General features: G+C 49.2%; 2 long non-coding RNA genes across 10 annotated transcripts in view; one reads left to right on the forward strand and one right to left on the reverse strand.

The window, feature by feature from the left end:
- The window catches only part of LOC100739485 (phosphatidylinositol-3,5-bisphosphate 3-phosphatase MTMR6), a 28,850-nt gene extending 26,329 nt beyond the window's left edge, over window positions 1–2,521 (reverse strand). For all 6 annotated transcript variants that reach the window (XR_014818994.1, XR_014818995.1, XR_002336611.2 and 3 more), the window contains exon 1: window positions 2,385–2,521. This is a non-coding gene — a long non-coding RNA (phosphatidylinositol-3,5-bisphosphate 3-phosphatase MTMR6). The remainder of the gene's footprint in view (window positions 1–2,384) is intronic.
- A 7,844-nt stretch (window positions 2,522–10,365) lies between these two features.
- LOC102159943 (nucleoporin p58/p45) overlaps window positions 10,366–23,240 on the forward strand; it is a 34,193-nt gene continuing 21,318 nt past the window's right edge. For 2 of the 4 annotated variants that reach the window (XR_002336616.2, XR_002336613.2), the window contains exons 1-5: window positions 10,366–10,635; window positions 15,602–15,744; window positions 19,578–19,724; window positions 20,324–20,461; window positions 22,586–22,696. This is a non-coding gene — a long non-coding RNA (nucleoporin p58/p45). Of the gene's footprint in view, window positions 10,636–15,558; window positions 15,745–19,577; window positions 19,725–20,303; window positions 20,462–22,585; window positions 22,697–23,240 lie in introns of all 4 variants that reach the window. The other 2 variants (XR_014818999.1, XR_014818998.1) reach the window with 2 other exon arrangements.

The raw sequence follows: 23,240 nt of genomic DNA on the forward strand, positions 1-23,240 counted from the left end.
GAAAGGAAAGATTCGTGCAGAAAACTAAAGGCCACCAACTAGCAGTTAAAGAGAACAGCAGACCAAGTGAAAGTCGCCAGGAAGAATCATCAGGAGGAATTCCCTTCACCAATGCCTAGTGGTTAAGGATCCACCATTGTCACTGCTGTGGCTCGGGTTCAGTCCCTGGCCTGGGAACTGCTGCATACTGCAGGCGTGGCCAAAAAAAGAAAGAAGAATTCTAAGGAAATAAGGGGTCCTAGAGCTATAGAAATAAAAACAAAGATATATATTCATCATACATTTAAGGCGAAAAGACTTAAAATAAGCCAAGGGATCGGATCCTAAAGATTTTCTAACATTCTGTTCACTCTTACCAACCCCCAGGAACGAGAAATAAGGTCTGGGAGTTCCTGTCATGCCTCAGCGGAAATGAATCTGACTAGCATCTATGAGGACGCAGGTTTGATCCCTGGCCTTGCTCAGTGGGTTAAGGATCTAGCATTGCTGTGAGCTGTGGTATATGGGTCAAAGACAGGGCTTGGATCCTGTGTGGCTGTGGGTGTGGTGTAGGCCAGGGGCTACAGCTCTGATTCAACCCCTAGCCTGGGAACCAACCTCCATATGCTGGGGGTGAGGCCCTAAGAAGACCAAAAAAAAAAAAAAAAAAGTAAAGAAATAGGGTCTGCTCTAATCGATTCAATTCAGCTCACTTTCCCCATTTCCCCATTGTGTGCTCTGCACTGTAGCAAGCATGATGAAAGTTGCAAAGGTGAGGTTCCGAGTGGCCCAGAAAGAAGTCCCATGCAAGAGGTACCAATGAACACCACCCGGAACAAACCTGACCTGATGCCTATCCGAGTCCTCTTTTCCACCCCTGCCCCTTCTACTAGTTTGGTTATTTACTCTGTCACCCTTCTATCTTCAAATTTTAAGTGGCAGCAACTTGAATCCTAGTGTTACTTTATCTTTTGTCTCTTAAAAACACAGAGAGGAGTTCCCACTGTGGTGCTGTGAATTAAGGCTCGGGGGTTGCCAGAGCTGTGGCAGACGTTGCAGCTGCACTGGATTCCTGGACCCAGGGAATTTCCACATGCCAAGGGTGTGGCCAAAAAAAAAAAAAAAGCGAGCGAGCGAGATAGATTTTTTTAAGGTGGTTACTTTTTTGCATCTTCAATTCTAATAAAACTGAATAGACACAGCAGAAATGAATCCGACTAGTATCCGTAAGGATGAGGGTTCGATCTGTGGCCTCGCTCAGTGAGTGAGGGATCCAGTGTTGCCTTGAGCTGTGGTGTAGATTATAGACATGGCTCGGATCCTGTGTTTGCTGTGACTGTGGTGTCAGCCGGCAGCTGCAGCTCTGCTTTGACCCCCAGCCTGAGAGCTTCTATATGCTGCGGGTGCGGCCCTAAAAAGCAAAAACAGAAACAAACCAAAAACCAAGCTCTAATACAAACCTGTGTACACCTTAAAAATGCCTGTGAACCACTTTAACGACAGAGACCTCAAATTCTCCCAGGAACAAATGAAGAAGACAGACGTATGTCTGCTTTTTCCCTAAAGGAACTGTAATTTGAGGATAGGCAGCAAGTGAGCGATGGTTTGGGCAAACCCGAGAGCCCAGATTCACAGTGGGTCCCCTGAGCGATTCTGTTAGATTCTGCGCGATCCTAAAAGCAGGCTATTTTGATGCCCGTTTGTTTTCTCCGCCCCGCCCGCACCCCCTGCCCCAAAGTTGAAGCTGAACTTAAAGGATGTCGGTCAGGGAAATCGGCAATATTTTGATGTAATTTCCGTCGGTTTATACAGCTGTACAAGAATCGTACGAATATTTGCGTGTTCTCAAAGTAAACGCCTTTCACACACAAAGTGAAGCACGGAGTTTAATGAGCACAGCTGGCGAACAAACACTTCCATCAGACACGTTAAAAAGTGGGGGAACATCTGTGCAGCTGCCTCTTGATACCAAAAACACCTAAGTCTGGAGGAAGCCGGAAACCCTCAAGCCCCGGGAAAGTGAGATGGAGCCGAGCGCTAGCCTCGCTCCCCCGAGGCCGCACCCAACATCCGAGTCGCGGGGCAGCGGGACGCGAGCAGGAAAGGCGCACTCGGCGCCTAGATGGGCCCCGGGCCCTGAGGCCGCAGCAGCCCCGACTTCGCCCGGGAAGGCGCAGCGCTGGAGGGCGGCCGCCGGCTCCACGGGACGGACCCCAGATGTCCGCACCCAACGCCAGACCCCAAGGCCGCCCCACGCCGCGGGCACCGGGGCCGCCCCTCCGCCGTCGGCCGGGTGCCCCCGGCCGGTGCTCCGCCCGCCAGGCCTCCGCCCGCCAGCCGCGCCCCGCCGCCCCCGCCTCCGCCCGTCAGACCGGCCGGTGGCCCGCGGCCCTCCGCGCGCCCACCTTGGTCGTACGGATGTGCTCCATCCCGAGGACGCGTCCGCCGGCTGCCGCACCAGCGCACCATGGAGCGGAGGACCCGGGCGGCGGCGCCCCTGACCCGGCAGACCACCTCCGGCCGGCCGCCCCCAGGCGCACGCGCAGCCCGCCCACCGTCTCCTGGAAACACTTCCGCAAACCCGGGCCGTCGAGAGGGCGCGGCGCGGCGGGCAGAGCGGCGGCGGCGCCGGAAGAGCAGTAGCTAGATGGACCCGGGCTGCCGGGGGCTCCACAGCGCCCCCTGCAGGTGGAGGCCCTCCAAGCCCTGCGAGAGCGCGAGCCTCTCCTGCGCAGCTGGCCAAGGTTTTCCCGCTGCAGAGGGTGTGCACATGCTGTGCAAAGAGAATTTGGCGAGACAGAGTCTCCCTGAAGTGCCTCACCCTACCAGTGGCCAGTGCCAAATTTCAACACTTCCTCTTTAGTCTGAGCTGCACTTCTACTCACAAAAATCTATTCTAAGGAGATAGATGCATTTACTGTAGCCTTATGTGAATCAATCACAATCTCCAATATTATGCGATAGTTACGTAAAGCGTGGTGTGTCCACACACTGTTAATACCAGCACCCTTTAAAATTTACGTGGTAGGTCCTAACAAGTAAAAAACTGAACAAACTGAAAATCAGCAACTCTGTATAGATCTATGAGAGAACGGTCACAGGCTCATACCTGAAATTTTTCAGAATGCAGAGGACAATAATTTACAGAATCAAGAAGCTCAACAAATTCCAAGAGGGATAAATAAAAAGAAATCCATATCTAAGTACATCAGAGCGAGCTGGATTCTCTGTGATGAATTCACTATGGCAACAGCAAAGGCACAAATGGAAATCTTAAAAGCATCCAGGGTAGAAGAGAAACAAATTACCTCTAGTAGATCAACAATTCAATTGACAGCTGACTTCTCAGAAATAGTGGAAGCCATATAACATTGGAATGGTATCTTTGGTATGCAGAAAGAAGACAACTCACAGTCTAGACATATCTTCCCAAAATACCTTTCAAAAAACAAAAATGGAAAAAAATAGACATTTTCAAACAAAAAGTAAAGACTGAGAGATTTTGCAATGACCTATATTAAAGCGAATTATTAAAGTGTGCTTAAGGATAAGGAAAATGATCGCAGATGGATGATCTAAGATAAAAAAATAGTTTTTTAATGTAAAAATTAAGTAAATGCGAATAAATATTAACCACATAAAAGTATAATAACAAGTTTTATGAAGTTTAAAAAGAATTCAAACATATGAGCTCAGCATGAGATAAAATATCCTAAAATCCATATATTATCTTGGAAGAGAATAGTTTTTAGCCTTAAAATGTTATATTTACAGAGTTCCTCTCCTAGCTCAGTGGAACCGAATCTGACTAGCCTCCATGGGGATGCAGGTTCAATCCCTGGCCTCACTTAGTGGGTTAAGGATCCAAAGTTGCCATGAGCTGTTGTGTAGGTCACAGATGTGGCTCGGATCCTGCGTTGCTGTGGCTGAGGCTGGCAGCTAGAGCTCCAATTCCACTCCTAGCCTGGGAACATCCATATGCTATGGGTGTGGCCCTAAAAAAAAGTTATATTTACATGTTTTACTTTCTAGGGTAACGACTAAAATAATAGAAACAGCATATAAGTTTCAAGTTAGTATAAGGAGAAATGGAACTTAAAAAGATATATTTGCTGCAGTTTTAAAAGAATATCAAGTATCAGTGAATGAATTTTACAAAATATGTGTCAGATTTTTTAATGCATGTTATAAAATTACATAGATGGATGGATGGATAGAGAGATAGGTAGATAGACAGACAACACACAGAGAGAGAAGACCTAAATAAATAAAAATAAATAAAGAGGCATACTATGTTCATGGAGTAGAAATCTTAATTTTGACAATTTTTTGTAATACTGGTCAGATATTTTGTTGAATGCCTCTCTAATGTTTTTCTCATAGTTAGACTGGGGTTAAGGGCTTGGGAGGGTGGTAGGGGAGAGACTCGGCAGATAAAATGCCATTATCACATTGTATCAATATCAAGTCATACTATCAAAATGGTTTAGCATTGTTGATGTTCACTTTGATTGCCTGCCTGAGGTAGTGTTTGTCAGGTTTCTCCACTGCAAAGTTTACTATTTTCACCCATTTCTATCCTGTTCTCTTTCAAAGGCAATCGCTATCCAAAGTCCACACTTAAAAGTCAGGAGTTATGTACCTGCTCTTGGAGGGCAGTTTCTACATGTCGTTTGAAATTCTTCTGCACAAGAAAATGTTCTCTTCTCTCCCGTTTCCTTATTTATACCATCATTTGTTTTTACCAGTGTGGACTCATTAACATTCATTTTATACTTTGAACAATAATCTGATAGTTCTTCATTATTTTCTGGCTCAAATTGTTTTAGCTTTGGCCATTAGCAGCTCTTTCACTTGGCTCCTTTGTCCCTCTGACATACCCCCATCAATATTGGTGGGGCTTCGTGGTTTGGTTTGGTTTGGTTTGGTTTTTAGCATTTCCTTACTTTCTGTCCCTACAAGATGTTCCCACCTCATTTTGTGTCTTTCCCACCCCCACACTCAGAACTAACCATTTATCCAAGGACTCTGGTTCTTGTAGTGAAGAATGACATTAGAATCCAAAATCTGGGCACGAAGTATGACTGTTCCTACTGGAATGTTAGCAAGAGTTCTTTTTGTTTATGTAACTTTTTTGTCAAGTTTTTTGGGGTTTTTTGTGTGTATTTTTTCCTTTTCTTGAGCCGCTCCCACGGCATATGGAGGTTCCCAGGCTAGGGGTCTAATCGGAGCTGTAGCCTCTGACCTACACCAGAGCCGCAGCAACTTGGGATCCAAGCTGTGTCTGCGACCCACACCACAGCTCACGGCAATGCCGGATCCTTAACCCACTGAGCAAGGGCAGGGATCGAACCCGCAACCTCATGGTTCCTAGTCAGATTCGTTAACCACTGCGCCACGACGGGTACTCCTGTCAGGTTTTTTTATTTTTGTTTTTTTGGTCACACCTTGCTCTGATTTTGTTTATTTCATCTGTCTAGGTATATAAAATGTTTTGGATTTTTTTTTTTTTGGTCTTTTTGCCTTTTCTAGGGCTGCACCTGCAGCACATGGAGGTCCCCAGGCTGGGGGTCTAATCCGAGCTGTAGCCGCTGGCCTATACCAGAGCCACAGCAACGCGGGATCTGAGCCTCGTCTGCAACCCACACCACAGCTCACAGCAATGCCAGATCCTTAACCCACTGAGCAAGGCCAGGGATCGAACCTGCAACTTCGTGGTTCCTAGTGGGATTCATTAACCACTGCGCCGCAACGGGAACGGGAACGGGAGCTATTTGTTGGTTTGATTGTGTTTGCTTCCCAAATGATCTCTATTTCCTCTAGGTTTTCCTAGGTTTGCCGTTTTCATTTCTTGACATTCATGAGAGACGTCTTCTCTAACATCAGATCATCTCTGACCATCCTTTCAAGCCATAAAATACTAACTGGAAAAAACCTTTTCAGGCGAGCTTGAGGATTGGTCAGGCTCACTGATGGAGCGGGGATGTGGCACTCTTGCTGGGGGATCTCTCACATCATGAGGCGAAGATCTCGTTCATGTGAATGGGCACCAGGAACCCTGGGGACGGGCGTCCTATTAGCAGCAGTAGCAGAGCCTGAGTAGACACCCAGGTTGGACTCCACATGCAGGATCCAAATGATCCAGCCCGTCGGCTTCTCGGTCACTAGATCTCCCCCTGGTGGTCACTGCAAGAAACAAAGCGCTCCAATTCCTCTGCCACTGCAAGAGCCCTTGAGGAAAAGAGATACCATAAAGGAGAATTTCCTTCATTGAGAATTGTTTTTCTTCTTACCCATGTTCATAAAGCACGCGGTCCAATCTAAGAGAACCCCGACGTGTACCAGTGTTCCTAGGTCCTCTCCTTCTTTAAAAATGTTGGATCCGATGAAGTAGTTTCTGCTGTGCTAATCACATAACTTACACAAATAGGTCACTTGACACAGTTACAGAATCAAAGGAGGCATCCCCAAGACTTACAAGCTAACCTAAAGGAAGACCTGCCAGCCAGGAAGAGTTCTCTCTAGGGTTGGTCAACCTGAATATCAAAACGCCGACTTAATTGTCGACCACAAGAAACACAAGCTAAAGCTGGCAGGAGTGAGGGTTGGTATTCTCTTCCTGTGAAGCTCAGTAGACCCTTTACAGTTGAGAGGCTCACTTCCTTCGCATGAATTCAGAGCAAGAGACATGAGCTGAATGAAATGAAAGGCTGTGGTCATTCTGCCAAGATCGTGATGCATCCATAAACCCTACTGGAACATACTCACTTCAGGACAAGGCAGTAGTGTTTCTGGACCAGGAGAGTCTCTGCAGGCAGCCCTGAAGGCTCATCATGGTAGGGCTGAATTTGACGTCCCTGGTCTGTTGTGAACAACTCCATTTCTGAGACCTCAATCCTTTAGAAATGCCCCTCAGTCAACTAAGTTCCTATCGAGATGTCTGGAAGCCAGGCTGTCTTGTTTTTTTCTTTTTTTTTAGTTGAAGTGTAGTTGATTTTTGTAATTGAAGCATAGTTGATATATGTACATATACATGTATGGATATATAGATTCATTTTCAGATTCTTTTCCTTTACAGCTTTTTAATTTTTTTTTTAACTATCCTATGAACGGCCTGTATTGTTGGCAATGGGAGGTCGAAGATGAAGGTCAGCTGCCACTCCTTGGGTGGCTCCACAGACGTGGTTGCAGCCCTCGAGAAAACTACAGCTTTCAGAATTCCCATTGTGGCACAGCAGAAACAAATCTGACTAGGAACCACGAGGTTGCGGGTTCGATCCCTGGCCTCGCTCAGTGGGCTAAGGATCTGGGGTTGCTGTGAGTTGTGGTATAGGTCGCAGACGCAGCTCCGATCTGGCGTGACTGTGGTGTAGGCCAGCAGCTGTAGCTCTGATTCGACCAGTAGCTTGGAAACGTTCACATGCTGCGGGTGTAACCCTAAAAAGAAAACAAAAGAAAAAGCTACAGCTTTTTACAAAGTGTTGAATGTAGTTCCCTGAGCTATGCAGTAGGCCCTAAGTAAGTCCCTGTTGGTTACCATGTTGTCTTTTTAAGAAGTCTTAAAAACACCTATGTTCTGATTTTGTTTTGATGTGTGCATTTATAATTTTCTTTATTATCTAAGTTCTAGGGGACACCTAGATTTTTCCTTATAGGTACCTACAAAGACTACTTAAAATAGTGATATACTAGTTATTGCTGACTTTAATAAAATTTAATTTTCTTAATTGACCTTGCTTTTATTTATTTTTATTTTTTGGGCCACACCTGCACCAGGAGTTGAAACTGCACCCAGCAGTGACCCGAGCCACTGCAGTGACAAAGCACAATCCTTAACCCATTGCACCACAAGGGAACTCTCAACCTTGCCTTTAAAGACAGAGTTTTTTGGCATCAAAAAATAACCCAAAAAACATTAAGTAAGCACTTATGATGGTTTGAAATAATAAGGATTCTGCATTAATTTCTCCCTAATATTTGCTTATTTTTACGCTGCTTAAAACAACTTAGTTTCCCTATAAAATACACAAGAGATGTCTGAGGCTATGATTTTCATGTGAGAAAACATCTCATTATTTTAAGGCTAAATGTTGATGCTTTTTAAATTATATGTATTGTTTACCATCGAATGGGATAATATAAAAGCAATCACACTTCCTAATCTGGGTGCTTCTTCAGTGAACGTAAATCATTACAAGAGCAGTAATATTTCTCCTGGCTACAGTTCTCAGCTTTTATTTTATTTTTAGGTGGGTTGCTGCAGAAGATGAAGCCTGTGCTCAGAATTCTTCCTGGAACCACAGCTGTCTGAATTCACATCCCAAGTCTGCCACTTACTGTGTGCATTTAGCAAAATCATCTCTCCTAGTTTTCTTCTCTGTAACTAGCAGTCCTTACCATCATCTCCTCCATGGAGTTATGCGTCTTGGTTAAGTGAAATAATGAACTGAAATCTGTAAGCATAGTCGCTGTTCTCAACCACTGCTCTGTAAATACCAGTTTCTACTGGTGTGTATTATGTCAAGGGCATTGAGGTCCCCACAAATGTCTGTTTATCTGCTGATCCTCAGCCTCATTCTTCAGCACTGAGTTCAGACATCTATTTGGACGAGACTGTGTTCATTTGGGGAGACTGAGTAAAGGAGAAGACTTAGTCTACAACCTGCAACCGAGGAGACGCACCTGGTCCAGCCAAGGGCGTACAACTGGGTTGGCTGACACACAGGGCTTTTTGTCTTTTTAGGGCCCCACCTGTGGAATACGGAAGTTCCCAGGCTAGAGGTCGAATCAGAGCTGCAGCTGCAGTGATGTGGGATCCGAGCTGCTTCTGTGACCTACACCACAGCTCACTGGCAATGCCGGATCCTTAATCCACTGAGTGGGGCCAGGGATCAAACCCGTGTCCTCATGGATACTAGTTGGATTTGTTACCCTAAGTGAATCTTGATGTGCCTATGTGTACCTAGAAAGACTTCTTAAAAATGATATACTGGTTACTGATGACTTTAATAAAATATAATTTTGATTGACTTTGCATTTAAAGATGGAGGGAGGTTTTTTGGTATCAAAAAATAACGAGTACAGAAAAAGCATGAAGTAAACAATCAGGATTTACCCAAGGGGCATCTAGGTCTGCTCTCTGTCCGTTTGTACCTGCTGGTGACTTTGGTCCATACAGCGGCCGGTCATGCCCTATCTGTGTCACTGTTTTATTGAACACTGGGTTCTAATGGGGTCAAGCAGGCAGCAGATTTCTTTTTCTCCCCGGCTGCCCTTCAAGCCTGATTCGTCTGCTCTCCGTTACCCTCTCCTCAGTAGGAGCCTGAGCTCGTGAAGAAGTACAGGTCACGCTGGGGTTTTTACAACAATCTAATTTTTGGGAGTCAAAGAATCCGGTCAAATTACAACGAAATTGCCCAGCGTGCTGTATCCATTTCAAAGCTTCTCCTCCTTCCCTGTCTCTGTCAGGTTTGATAACATTGGGGATGGAGAAGGGGGGCACAGGCGTGGGAAATCTGTTCTGACAAGCTTGTCCCACTTTCTCCCCATTTGCTTGCCATCTCCTGTTTGTCTCCGGAATCCGGTCATGCTCAGCGAGCCCTATTATAACCTGGCATCGCGGATGCCGGCAAACCCCCTCCTTCTCCCTTCTGCAGTAAGTCAGTAAGTGCACCCTTCCCCCATCCTCTGGGCCCTCCAGATCATCTCAGATCCTTAAAGGAGGTGCAACCCTCTCCAGTTCCAACCCACAGCTCTAGCAGCGACTCGTTTTTTGGGGGCGTACCTGCAGCAAACGGAAATTCCCCAGCTAGGGGTCCAATCCGAGCTGCAGCTGCCGGCCTATCCCTCAGCTAATCCAGATCCGAGCAGCGACTGAGACCCACCCCACAGCACACGGCAACGCTAGATCCTTTAACCCACGGAGCCAGACGAGGGATCCAACGGCATCCTCATGGGTACTAAACAGATTCCTAACCTACTGAGCCACGACGAGAACTCCAGGCATCTCCTCTTTGAACCCCATTTGTTTCAGGTATAAGGGTTGCTCACGAAACCCTTACATCGCTCTTATTTCTGTACACTTATTATCCCGTCCACTTTGCGGTTCTTTGGGGCCCCAACACGGTTCCCAGCGCGGGACTGTGCACACCCTCTTGGTAGCAGGCAGGATGTAAGCAATAACTGAGACTCAGCAGCCACGATGCAGGGGCCACGAGGGCACACGGGACAGGACACACCTGAGACAGACCAGCCCTCCCACGGGACCTCCGGGCACCGCCCCGCCCCAGGGCGCCTGCGCGGCGGGCGGCCCCGCCCCTCCCAGCAGCCCCTGCGCGGCGGGCGCGCTCCCGAGGCTGCGTGCGTGCAGCCGGCGCCAGCGTGCGCGGCGTGGGCTCCACCCCCCTCGGGCCTGTCCTCAAGGCCGCCGGCCCCCGGGTTCGCGCCAAGTCGACGCTGGGCGCGAGCGATGCTGCCCGACCCGCCTCGGCCTTGAGGCGGGAGCGGCGAGCCGACCCCTCAGCTTGCCGACGGTGCGGAGCCCGCAGCCATGTCCGCGGGGTTCTCCTTCGGGAGCGGCACGCTGGGCTCCTCCACCGTGGCCGCCGGCGGGAGCGGCACGGGCGGCGGTTTCTCCTTCGGGACCGCGGCGTCTAGGTAACCGCGCTCGGCGCCTTCCCGCCACTTGCTCCTTGCGGGCGACCTGCTTCCGGGCGGGCTGGGGAGCGGGAGGGTCTGGGGGCAGCCGGCGAGCTGGGGGCGGAGGGGGTCGGGGCCTGGGGGGGGGGGGCCTGCGCGTGGGCAGGTGGGGGCGGGGGCTCGGGCTTCCCCGCGGAGGCCCCGCCGCGAGCTCGCGGCTTCTCCGGGCCCAGCCAGGCCCCAGGCTGCGGCGCGCGGCGAACGTCGAGCGGGCGGCTGGAACTCGGCTTGGGGGGTTTTAGAGAAAGACTCTAGGAAATTTTAAGGGGGATGATGACAAGTTTTCCCCCGATCGATACGATGCTACTGCGGAGTGTTCAGTTTGGGACGTCAATACATTTCGTCACGCGTTTTCACACCTCTTGTGCCTCATGGGGTCCTATGTGTCCTTTTCTGTTGCAAATCCTCTTGACGGCACTTACGGGTGATAATTTAGAGCACTTCGCCCGTTTGTATGTCGTGGGTGAGAATATCGTGTTGACCGGCGTTCAGCCGCAGAGCCATCGTTCTGGGGCCGCCGGCGACAGCACCCCTTCAGGTGTGACCACCGTTTGGCTAGCAGACGTGCAGAAGCAGGCAGTTACAATAAAGATCCTTGGGCAGATGCAGGGTTTAGTCTTTAGAACCCAATCTTGTGAAGAGAATCGTGGAGATCGTTACGTGTGCAGACCACGAGCTACAAGGCAGCACCTGAAGCTCGAAGGATGAGTTTGTAGGTTAACAAGGCAAAAATGCCTTTTTTGTCTGCGTCAGACGGAGGTGGGACACAGACTACACAGCGAGGTCAGACATCTGGAGCTTTCCTTAACCCGGCCTTTTCTCCCACCCTGCGTGCTTGATCAGCAAGACCCGGTCGCTTTAATTTCTCGATTCCCTTTTGCTTCGTTTGCAGCGCCGCCACCCTGCCGCAAGCCACTGTCGTTTGTGGAGTAAGGGTTTATTCACACTCAGAGGTAGCAGGCTCTTTTTATCTGGTAGCAGGAGTAAGTCCTGCCCTCTGAAGCACACATTCCTAGGAAAAGACGGTTCCTGCCAGGTTCCCAACCAGTGATATTTCTGGTGTGAGAGGAAGACCGCTCCATCATTTCCTATTTTGATTGGTTCGGTGGATTCCGAAGCTGTCTCCACTGCCTTGACGTCATCTTTTAACAGCATCGGAGCCAGAGTAGTTAGAAAGAAAAACATTCCCATTGCCTCCCTTCAGTGATTCCCCACTATTCTTAGAATGCCGTAAAAATAAATCTTATCGTGATCTGCAAGACCCAGACAGCCCTGGAGCCTCTTGAGACATCCTGAGCCCATCTTCTCTCTCTCTCTCTCTTTTTTTCTTTTTTGGGGGGCTTTTTTTAGGGCTGCACCTGAGGCATAAGGAGGTTCCCAGGTTAGGGGTCCAATCTGAGCTGTAATTGCCAGCCCACGCCAAAGCCACAGCAACGCCAGATGTCTGGGACCTACAGCACAGCTCACGGCAACGCCGGATCTTTAACCCGCCGAGCAAGGCCGGGGATCGAACCTGTATCCTCATGGATGCTTGTCGGGTTGGTTAACTGCTGAGCCATGACGGGAACTCCCCATCGTCTCATCCCTGTGTGTGCCAGTTCAGTGACCCAGCTCCCCTGTAAAAGAACATCCACAGCCGTTCCAATAAGTAACTGCAGCAAAGTTTCAGCGGAAGATACTACCCTTATTTCAGGCAGTGCACTTTGATGTTTTTTATTCTGTTCCATTTCATTTTTAAAAAATGTGTGTTGTGAGCTACCTAATTGATTTTGTACTCCTCGCATGGCTCGGGATCTTAGTTTGAAAAACACTGCTCTAGCAAGGGAAGCGGCCTTTCCTCAGGTGGACCTGGCCAGACCGCTTCCCACCTGTGGGCAGTTCCCTCTGCTTGGAGCTCCCCAGCACCTCCTGCGTGGCACTGGTGCCTGCTCCTGGGCCTCAGGGGTGCTTCGCAGGGAGGCCTCTCTTTCCTTTCAGCGCAGGGGAGCTTTCCGTCCTCCACCCTCTACATAGCACCTCCAGTTTGTAATCAGCTTGTTACATTTTTGGTTGACTTATTTTTTTATTTTTTTGTCTTTTTGCCATTTCTTGGGCCGTTCCCTCGGCATATGGAGGTTCCCAGGCTAGGGGTCGAATTGGAGCTGTAGCCACCGGCCTACACCACAGCCACAGCAACACAGGATCCGAGCCACATCTGCAACCTACACCATAGCTTGCGGCAACGCCAGATCCTTAACCCACTGGGCAAGGGCAGGGGCCGAACCTGCAACCTCATGGTTCCCAGTCGGATTCATTAACCACTGCGCCACGACGGGAACTCCTTTTTTGTTGACTTTTAGTTCTGATCCCAGCAGTACAGTGTAAGCCCCATGATGGTCGACATTTTTTCGTGCTGGTTTTCCAGGAGACACATTGGATGGAGGGAGATGCCTCTTCTTTGAATGAATGAATGAATGATTGAGAAATCTCTCTCTGTGATTGGAAACTTCCTGAGGGCAGCGTCTGAGTCTTACCATCTCCCACTCCATCGGAGTCCCTGTGATGATGCCTGGCGTTATAAAAAGGGCTTTTATTTCATTTTTATAAATACGTGTTGAATGGTTGAGTGAATGAACTATTATAAACTAGAGAAACGTATACGGGCTTTAGAAAGGCTTGGGAATTAAGAAAACCCCAATAACCGCACCCCTGTCCCCTGGTTTGGAGGGCTGACTTCCCTAATGCCACTGTGATTTGGTCTCTTAGTAGATCATTCTGCGGAAGTCACTCTCCAAGCTTCAGTTCCCACACCTGGAAAAGGGCCCCAGTAGTAGACCGTTTACCTCAAGGTTGTCGAGTAAGGTAAAGCCACTTAAGTGTTGGGCATCGTGCCTGTCACTTGGTGTCTGCCTGGGGAATGTCGCCTGTTGGGTCCGCGCCTCCGTCCTCAGTAAGGCCAGCGCGGGGTCAGGATTCCGTCCCTGACCTGTGGGGTCTGCTTGGCGTTTCCACAGCACATCCTGTTGAGGGATTGGCTGGGTCCTGGGGAGCTTTTTCTTTTTCTTTAAGTGAATTTCTCTGCCAGATAAAATTTCTCCTTTGCTTCTCTGGGTGAAGTGAGATTTCATCTTCATTTATTTCTTCAGTAACATTTTCAGCTTTATAAAGTTGTGCAACACTTTATTGTGTCTTTAAGTTGTCAAGAAATTTTAAATATTTTAATTGCCTTGAAATACATACTTTCACTGTGTATCTTTTGTGTGTTTATGGAATAGCAGTAAAAGTGGGATCCCTGACTTGTTTGGGAAGATGGGATACATAAGAAGCATTTTCTTATTTTGACTCTTCAAAATTTGCCGGTAGAGTTGCTTACAGTACATTTTGATTCAGTCGATGAAGGGTTTAAAGATCTGTGCTCTAATGTAGGCGAGACCTTGCAGCCCGGCTCTGCCAGCCCCCCGTTGTTACACACCAGGGGCACATGGCTGTGCCCGCAGGGGCTGTTTTCAGGTCCATGGTAAAGCAGGGCACGTCAGGGTCCCTTTTGCTCCTTGGCGGGGCCACCGATCCCCTCTCATTCCTCTCCCGGGGATGAGCTGGCCGAACACCTTGTCACACACCGTGTGTCCTGGAACCTGTACCTGCTCTTCTGGTAACTGGAACAACACGGTTTACTGAGAGAAGTTACTTTGCCCTGTGTAATCTCTTAGTCTTGACAGAAAGGTTAGGTCATACATTGGAGAGCTGGCGCTGGAGCCTGCCTGCCCCTTGGACTAAAGTCCCCCGAGGCTTTTAAGCTTTTCTAGAACTGAGGTTGGGCTCTGTTGTGGCGTGTACGTCTGTGCGCAGGGGCAGGGAGAGACTTCATAAAGATACGTATACAGAAAGAACAGGACTTCCTGTTCCGTTATCCGTGTTGTTATTATCACGCTTAACTTGCCTACATGGTTGTTTTTGTTTGTTCATTTGTTTTTGTCTTTTTAGGGCCGCACCCGCAACATAGGGGTGTTCCCAGGCGAGGAGTCAAATTGGAACTAAAGTCACTGGCCGCCAGCACAGCCACAGCAACGCCAGATCCTTAACCCACTGAGCGAGGCCTGGGATCGAACCTGCATCCTCATGAATACTAGGCCCATTCATTTCCGCTGAGCCAGAGTGGGAACTCCCACACTTACAAAGTGTCAAGTTGTCCAGATTTTTTGGCTAATTGTCATTGTTTGTTCTCCCACCTATAAATAGCAAATTTGAGGCTCTGACGTTTGCTAACAGTTGAAAAGCTGTGAGCTTTGCGCACGTCCCGTGTTATTAGCGGCGGGCCTGTTGAAGCCTTCAGGAGCCCTGCGGGGAGGAGGTCTGCTGAGTGCCCCTGGTCTGGGAAGCGGGCAGCTTTGCTTTGCACTTTCCTGCGTCAGGCCCACGCCCCACCCCCATGACGGGAGCGCAGCAGTGGGGGCGGTGGGGACAGCTTGGAGTGACGTGTCTCTTTCTGGTTGTGTCTCTGTGTGAGCAGCCGGGGGAGGACACATGCATTTAGGGTGAACTGTAACGAGTCGTTCAGAAGAAAATGGTGTACATTTATCGGATTTCCTTAAGGTCACTTTACAGTATGCTCAGCTTTCAAGTGAAAACTGCTGAAGCAGAGTGTGTGTGATCCTGCCTGTGATTACTGGGGTCCGAAACCCTGACTGCTGTCTGTAGGTGAGGCCTTTCTTGAAGACGGGTGTTGGCGTCTTAAGGCTAATTCTATGTGTGGATTCATTTTTAAAGAGAACAGAAACGTATTTGAACTTAGTTCAGCGTAAACTGTCCGTTGCCTTTGTGTCCTCGGGAGGTGTGTGGCATCGTAAATGGGGAAAACCATCCTGCCCCGAGAGGAGCTAACTCGCGTTTTCCTTAAACAAGTCTTGGCTCTAGGAGACTTTGTTTTGTGTTTCCTATACACAAGCAACCCGTCTGCGGGGCTCAGTTTCGGAACTCTGGGGAGCACCTCGACTCCAGCGACGACGTCGGCTCCTTCCGGGGGCTTTGGAACCGGGCTCTTTGGATCCAAACCTGCCACTGGGTTCACTCTGGGAGGAACAAGCACAGGTAAGGAGGACTGTTGCGTTTTCGGGGAGTCGGTGTGGGATGTTGGGCGTGGCTTCTGTCCTGTGTCTCCACCCTTCGCGAGGTGCCGCTGTGCTGAGAAACGGAGGATGCTGAGCTGCAGAGAAATGCCGTGAGCTGCGGTTCAGGGCCAGCCACAGGCCCAGCGTCAGGTATGCTGTACTTGGGCCTAAGGAAGGACAGCACCCGCGTACATTTAAGGACTGAAGACGACAAAGCTCTGCAGATGTAATGAGTTCAAATCATTAAAACTTCAAACAGCGTTTTGCCTTATTGAAGATTAAGTCAGGCTTACAGTTTGGATGTTAATTTAGTGCATATGGGACAGTCAGCTTCCTGTTTTGCTGTAACGTAATTTATATCCCTAAGAGTTGCTTTAGATTTTTATTTATTGAAACAATTGTTTCAGTGAAAATTGGGCAAGAAGGGAAGGTTTCTGGTGGACATTTCAATAGTAGAAGTTTTTTTTTTTTAAAAAAAAAAAACATATTTTGTTACCATCAAGCCAAAAATATGTCTCACTGGAGCCCCTGTTTATCAGGTTTGCTTCCTTCTTTACCTTTCCTCCGAGTCCTCAGCCTATTGGTCTGCTAGCACCTTTTGCACTGAGCCACCCCCTGTGTGTGGAAGAGCTGCAGTCGTCAGCCCCAGACCAGCTGCGGGGCTGCTTGACGTGGTGCCAGGGTTTGGCTTGGAGCAGCTCTTTGCCTCCCTGCCTGATGTTGTTTGCATCTTACAGCTTAGTGACATGCAGCTCGTAGTGAGACAGCCAGCGCAGTGGGGAGGGTGCCGCTGTGGGCATCGGTGATGCGGAGGTCGCCTGGTTCCTCTGGGCCTCCCAGCAGGGTTGTCACTCCCCGAACACAAGCCACACGAAGGCCGTCTTCCCTTGATGGTTCCGTTTTCTCTCTTTGTCCCCAGGCGTAGCAACAGCTATAACTACGGGATTAACGCTGGGTAAGAGTGAAGCTTGGAGATCCCAGATCAGTGGTTTTCTGCTCCTCTCTTTCCGCCTGTGTCCCTGAGCTGGGGTGCAGAGGAGGGTGTGGAAAGAACGAATGTGGATCACAGACACTGGCTTGTCAGGAGCCCTTCAGTGTTTTGAGTACTTGAAGAGCCAGTGACTGGCGTTCCCTGGTAGCTCCGTGGATTAAGGACCTGGCATTGTCACTGCTGTGGTACAGGTTCGATCCCTGGTCCGGGAACTTCCACATGCTGCGGGTGAGGCCAAAAAATAAAGTTTAAAAGAATTTTAAGAATGAGAAATCAATGACTTGGAGTTTCCATTGTGGTTCAGCAGTAACAAAGCTGACTAGTATCCATGAGAACGCAGGTTTGATCCCTGGCCCTGCTCAGTGGGTTAAGGATCTGGTGTTGCGGTGAGCTGCGGTGTAAGTCAAAGATGAGGCTGGGATCTAGCGAGGCTGTGGCTGTGGTGTAGGCCGGCATCTGGGGCTCCGATTGGACCCCTAGCCTGGGAGCCTCCATATGCTGTGGGTTCGCCCTGAACAAAACAAAACACTGAATACACAATCCTCTTTTTTTTTTTGTCTGCACCTGTAGCATATGGAAGTTTCCAAGCCAGGGATTGAGTCTAAGCTGCAACTGCGACCTGTGCCACAGCTGTGAGCCACGCTGGGTGCTTTAACCCACTGCCAGGGCTGGGATCAAATCCATGGTTCCGTAGCCACCCCAGGTGCTGCAGTTGGATTCTTAACCTACTGTGCCGTGGCAGGAACTCCCATAATCCTTTCTTAATTCTGAAAAGATGTTAAATAGTAAAATGAGCTTTCTGTAGAATTTTGTATCACATTATGTTTTGTGGTAATATAAGCCCTTTGAGTGGACACAGCCCCAAACTTAGGCCAGAAGTCTTAGAATTGAACCCTGGCTGTACTTCTAGATAGTTGTAAGACCTTAGACAGGCGTGTTATATCTGCAGCTTTAGTCATTTATGAAACATGAGGGTGTTGGACTGAAGTTTTTGGATCCCGTTCCAGCTCAAAAATATCAAAGTTCTCTAGCGATGTCTTCACGGACTGGATAACCAGGGCGACGGCTGCCTTGAGCTGGATGGCAGGGACGACGTGAAAGGGGCAGAGGGGGAGAGGACCCCCAGGGACCTCAGCTAAAATCCACGTCGGTTGCAAATGGACGTGGAATTGGGGGGGTTGTTTCCCTGGGACGCTGCTTGCTTGTTACACGTCTGTTTACCACCAAAGTTCGGCCAGCGGTAGTTGGGAGGGTGAGCCGTTGGATCCTCTGCTGAGCTTTGAGAACCTGTATCCATTTCCACAGCACGTGACTCAGGCAGGGACTTGCACTTGTGGCAGCGGCAACCCAGAGGCATAAGGTCTGGCTGCTTTTATCTCGGTGCTTTCAGAGAAGCCCAAACACCGGTCATTCAGACAGTTTTTCGTGGATTGTTTTGAGCAGGTGCTGCTTCCTGACTGGCCTTGGTCTCTGTGATGCCTTGAACATCGGGAATGTGGTGGGTGGGGCTGCGGTGAGGGCGGTCCTGGTGAGGCCAGGAGCAGGCTGGTGGGTGAGGGATGGGATGTCACCTGGTACGGGCTCTGAGAGGGGCAGGGAAGGCAGAGGGGAGCAGGGTGCCCTGGGGGCAGAAGCATTCGGGCCGGAGGGGGAGGTGCAGAGGCCCAGTCGTGACAGGATGCAGGGGCGCAGGAAGAGTACTCTTCTTGGGGAGTTTAGGGTTCTGAGGGTGGGCCTGGTAGGAAGAGGACATGTGAGGAGCCGCGTGCGACCACACGGGAGAGGTGTTTGGGCGCCAGGCCTTTGCCCTGTGTTTAGAGACAGTGCATGGATTTGATGGAAACTTCAAGTCCAGGGAAATCTCCAGTGTATTATTTTCTTGTTTTCTTAAGTAGCAGAGGTAATTCCAAGAGTAGATTAGAGGTTGGTGGAACTTGATAGCAGAAAAGCAAATGAAGAAGTTACTGTGATAGTTCTTGAGTGAGAGGTGGCCTGAGCTAAGGCTCTGAGGATGCTTGTAACCCAGGGGTGCCTCTGATGTAGGCTTGAGGGTGGCTGATAGAACGCAGGGGACAGGGGGAGGATGACGTGACAGTGCCTTCTGGTTTGAGCAACCGAATTGACCGTGGCGAGGGTTTAGGAAGGTTTATAAAACAGGGGAACGTGTAGGCGTCCAGAGGGACACACACCCAGGTAAGACAGGCCTGTGGCGACTCCAGTGCAGGTAGATTGAGCCCTGCGACCTAGAGCTGAGATTCTGAAAGTGACTGAGGTGCTTGGGAAGCGAGAGCTGAGGAATGGAGCCCTAGGAAGTGTCATTTCAAGAGAGATGTTACTGCGTCTAAAACAGATGGGCAGTGAACCCCTGCGGCCTGGCACAGGGGGCTCTGTGTGTGTGTGTGTGTGTATCACTTTGCCACGCACCTGAATCATCGTAAGTCACCAGTGCTTGGGTTTTTAGCAAGTGAGCGGAGGACAGGGGTGGACAGACGCCAGTGGCCTGGAAGAGGAGCACAGGGAGGAGCAGGGAAGGAGCTGGGCGCTGGATTGCAAGCAGCAGAGAAGGCGTGTGAAGTAGCCTCAGGTCACTCTGGAGGGGGAACGGAAGTTGCCTGGCAGTCCTGCGGCATCGATGGGGTTTTCCTGCTTTTCTTTACACCCCGGCCGTCTTGGCAGCGCTTGCCAGGGCTGGTGTGTGGTTGTTGTCTGGTGCACACGCAGCCGCACACATCCCTGTTCTGTCTGCAGAATGTAGGACGGCAGCCTTGTGGGGATAGAATGACGCATGCACAGCCCCGGTAAAGGGAGGTTGTTTTAAACAGGTGCACCAGCTACCACGACCGCGTCGACGACGGGCTTCAGTCTGGGCTTCAGTAAACCCGCGGCCTCCGCCACGCCCTTCTCGCTGCTCACCTCTACCTCGGCCGGCAGCCTCTCTCTCTCCTCTGCGCTGACGTCGACCCCGGCCGGTGAGACACCCACCCAGCGGAGCGGGCTGGTTTCTGGTTGAATTCCCACCTCACTTGTTAGTGAACAGAGTAGCACCTTGGGTGAAGGTACCTCCCGTTCGGGGTCATGGGTCTTCCGATCATTCAGCAGTGCGACCTCCGGCGCCCGAGGTGGAAGATCAGCCTTGAGCACTGAACAGCCGACGTGCTCTTGGAAGCTGGTCTCTGCGCAGCAAAGCAGGGGAGAGGGCCTGTGAGGACTCTTCGCGTCTGCTGGCTTTTCAAAGGCCACTTTGGCCCCAGGAAGTTTGCATGGACCTTACCTGGCTGAAGAGTCATCAGTGTTGAGTGTAGGGTTGGTGGCCTGGGTTGAAGTCTCAGAATTCCAGTCTGCACTCAGTCGCCTGTATCGTGCTAATAGTAACCAAAGCCCTTATTTCTGTCCCTGCTTTTTCATGGAAGGGACTATTTCTCTTTATTCTTAAGTGTGCATAAGTTTATGTCTAGAGTTTCCCCAGACTGTTTTATTATGACATCAGTTCTCTAGAGAGTGTTCCGTATTTTCTGTGATGGTCTTAGAAATGATGTTTCCTTTTGAAGGCTCACAGCTCACTTTATAGCATCCACAGGATTTACTCTCAATAACTTGAGTGGAACCACAGCTACGACGACCACTGCGTCCACAGGCCTTTCTTTAGGGGGAGCCTTGGCTGGTCTGGGAGGTTCACTTTTCCAGAATACAAACACAGCAGCATCAGGTAATAGGCGATACTTAACTCCCCAAATGGTAGCTGTTTATATTTAAATTTACGTCATCTTTATTTTGGCCTTTTGAGCAGATTGTGTTTCTTTTTAACTCTGATGTTTTCCTTTTAGTATAAAGACAGCTGTAAATTAAAGTTTTCCATACGTAATTGGATATCTGAGCGATGTTTTAGAAATACATTTTCTCAGTACTGATTGACTAGATAGAGACAAAGAAGGGCCTGTTTAAGGACTCAGGAAGCTGTTCTAGAGAATCTTGTCTTTTTCATAAATGGCAGTTGAGCAGTTCCCATCGTGGCCCAGTGGAGACGAATCTGACTAGTATCCATGAGGAGGCAGGTTCGATCCCTGTTCTCGCTCAGTGGGTTAAGGATCCAGGGTTGCTGTGAGCTGTGGTGTAGATCCCAGATGCGGTTTGGATCCCGTGTGGCTGTGGCTGTGGTGTAGGCCAGCAGCTGTAGCTCTGATTGGACCCTTAGCCTGGGAACCTCCATCTGCCATGGGTGTGGCCATAAAAAGACAAAACATAAACAAATAAATAAATAAAATGGCAGTCAAATGATCGTGAATCATGTAGCCTCTGAATTCATCGTGAGAGAGTTTGAGCTGCTAAGCCTGATTCTGGGAATGGCTTTCTGCTGCCGATGTCAGGAAGGGGCATGCGAGTGCCCTGAAGGCAAGAGTGATAACAGGTAGAACGAATTTTCTTAGAGGCACTGTGGAGGTGTCTTTGATCAAGTCACTGGAAGACTGTGCTGTGCATTTCTTTGCAGGATAAGTATTTAAACATCTTCCCCGAAGGGTCCCATGAGAGCCAAACACAGACATAGTAGAGGACTCAGGGTTGCTTTGTGTGTCGTTACCGAGCTTTTTAGGTCTTTTCCGATTAGGCTCTTTGACCCGACACACAGTGCTTAATTTGAGGTCACGTTAACCGCAGGGTGTTACCCACTTTTTAAAAATTAGTAACAGGTTTTTTTATTTGTTTGTTTTTGTCTCTTTACCCGCAGCATATGGCATAATTTCCAGGCTAGGGGTCGAATTGGAGCTGCAGCTGCCGGCCTACACCACAGCCACAGCCACAGCCACAGCCACAGCCATGCAGGATCTTTAACCTGCTGAGCGAGGCCAGGGATCGAACCACATCTTCACGGATTCTAGTCAGTTTCGTACCACTGAGCCGCCACAACAGGAACTCCAGTAATTGTTGTTTATTCAGCTGTGTTTTTTTTCACACACTGTCGTGGTTTAAATGTAGTTTTCATTTATCTCGTGCTGGTATCCAGCCCATCCTGCTGTTGCCTTGGTTTCAGTTTGAAGTACATAGCCTCTTGTCTGTCGCGGCAGCTTGGGGCTGCCCGGGCTGGCGTGCTCTACCAGCTTAGGTCCTTCAGACGCCCCTCCTTGACTCGCTGGTGTACCCAGTGGCTTCGCTTAATTACAGTCCAGCTCCACGTGTAATGGAAAGAACTTGAGAATATGGAATTTTGATGATTTTCGAACTATAAGTCTTTAATTATTATTTTTTAAAGTTTCATTAATAGTAAAACTCTTTGCTTTATATGGTATAGAAATGAATAGAAATTCACACTGGACTGTTTTATTTATGGTTCCCCAGCCTTGTTGCGGTCGAATTGACAAGTAAAACTGTAAAATATTTAAAGTATACCACATGAAGATTCACCTGAATATTGAATATGTTGTTTTCCTCCATCCAGTGAATACATCCAGTACTAGAGTGTTTTAAGAGTATATAATTCCAGAGCATGGTTGGAAGGCAAGATAGAGTCCCTAAAAAGACACGAACCAAAATGGCTTTGGTAGAGAGGGCCTAAGAACAGCAAGTACTTTTCCATATACAGCGAAGGAATAGATAGATTCCGGCCCTTTTAGTGAGTAAAAGTCACCTCATCCAAGCTGCCCGTGCTGTCGCATCCAAGCTGGACCGTTAGTGTGGGTCCGCAGCACGCGCTGGGCTTGCTTCCTGTTGCTTGTCTCAGTCAAGGACGCGCCTGGCCTGGGGTCCAGCCAAGAGCGTTTGCGTGCGCGTGGGGGTGGGGGTGGGGTGCGAGAGACCATCTAGAAGCCTTGGTGAGTGACGGCTGGCTTGTCCGCAGGCCTTGGACAGAATGCTTTGGGCCTGACCCTGGGAACCACGGCAGCTACTTCGACTGCAGGCAACGAAGGCCTCGGCGGCATCGACTTCAGTAGCTCATCAGATAAAAAGAGTAAGTCCCGTTGTAACTTTGGGTTCTCCCCGTCCTGTCGATGGAGCTTAGATTCCCGTGGCTGAGAGGTTGAGAGTTAAATATTCAGTAGTAAAGTTTTTATTTAAAAATTTGCATTATATTCACAAATACTGTGTGTGGTGTGCATTTAAGGTTTTATCTTTGTAGATAACTCAGATTTGCATGACTTACGCTCGTGGAGCCATCTCAGCGCATGTGTTCATAAAGGCTTTCAAATGGGGACCAGGATACATGCATTGCTTTGTAGCTGTTCCTTCTCTTGTAAAGTGTCATAAATTCTGATCAGTGTCAATAATTCTTTTTTTTTTTGCTTTTCAGGGCTGCATCTGCAGCATATGGAGGTTCCCAGGCTAGGGGTCAAATCGGAGCTGTAGCTGCCGGCCTACACCATCGCCACAGGCACACAGGATCCCAGCTGAATCGGCGACCTACACCACAGCTCACGGCAATTCTAGATCCTTGACCCACAAGGCCAGGGATCGAATCCACATCCTCATGGATCCTAACCGGATCTGTTAACTGC

Source organism: Sus scrofa, chromosome 11, assembly GCF_054392235.1.
Source record: "Sus scrofa isolate SSC_HxYL_T2T_F1_AM1 chromosome 11, Sscrofa_HxYL_maternal_Yorkshire_Landrace_v2.0, whole genome shotgun sequence".
Classification (NCBI taxonomy): domain Eukaryota; kingdom Metazoa; phylum Chordata; class Mammalia; order Artiodactyla; family Suidae; genus Sus; species Sus scrofa.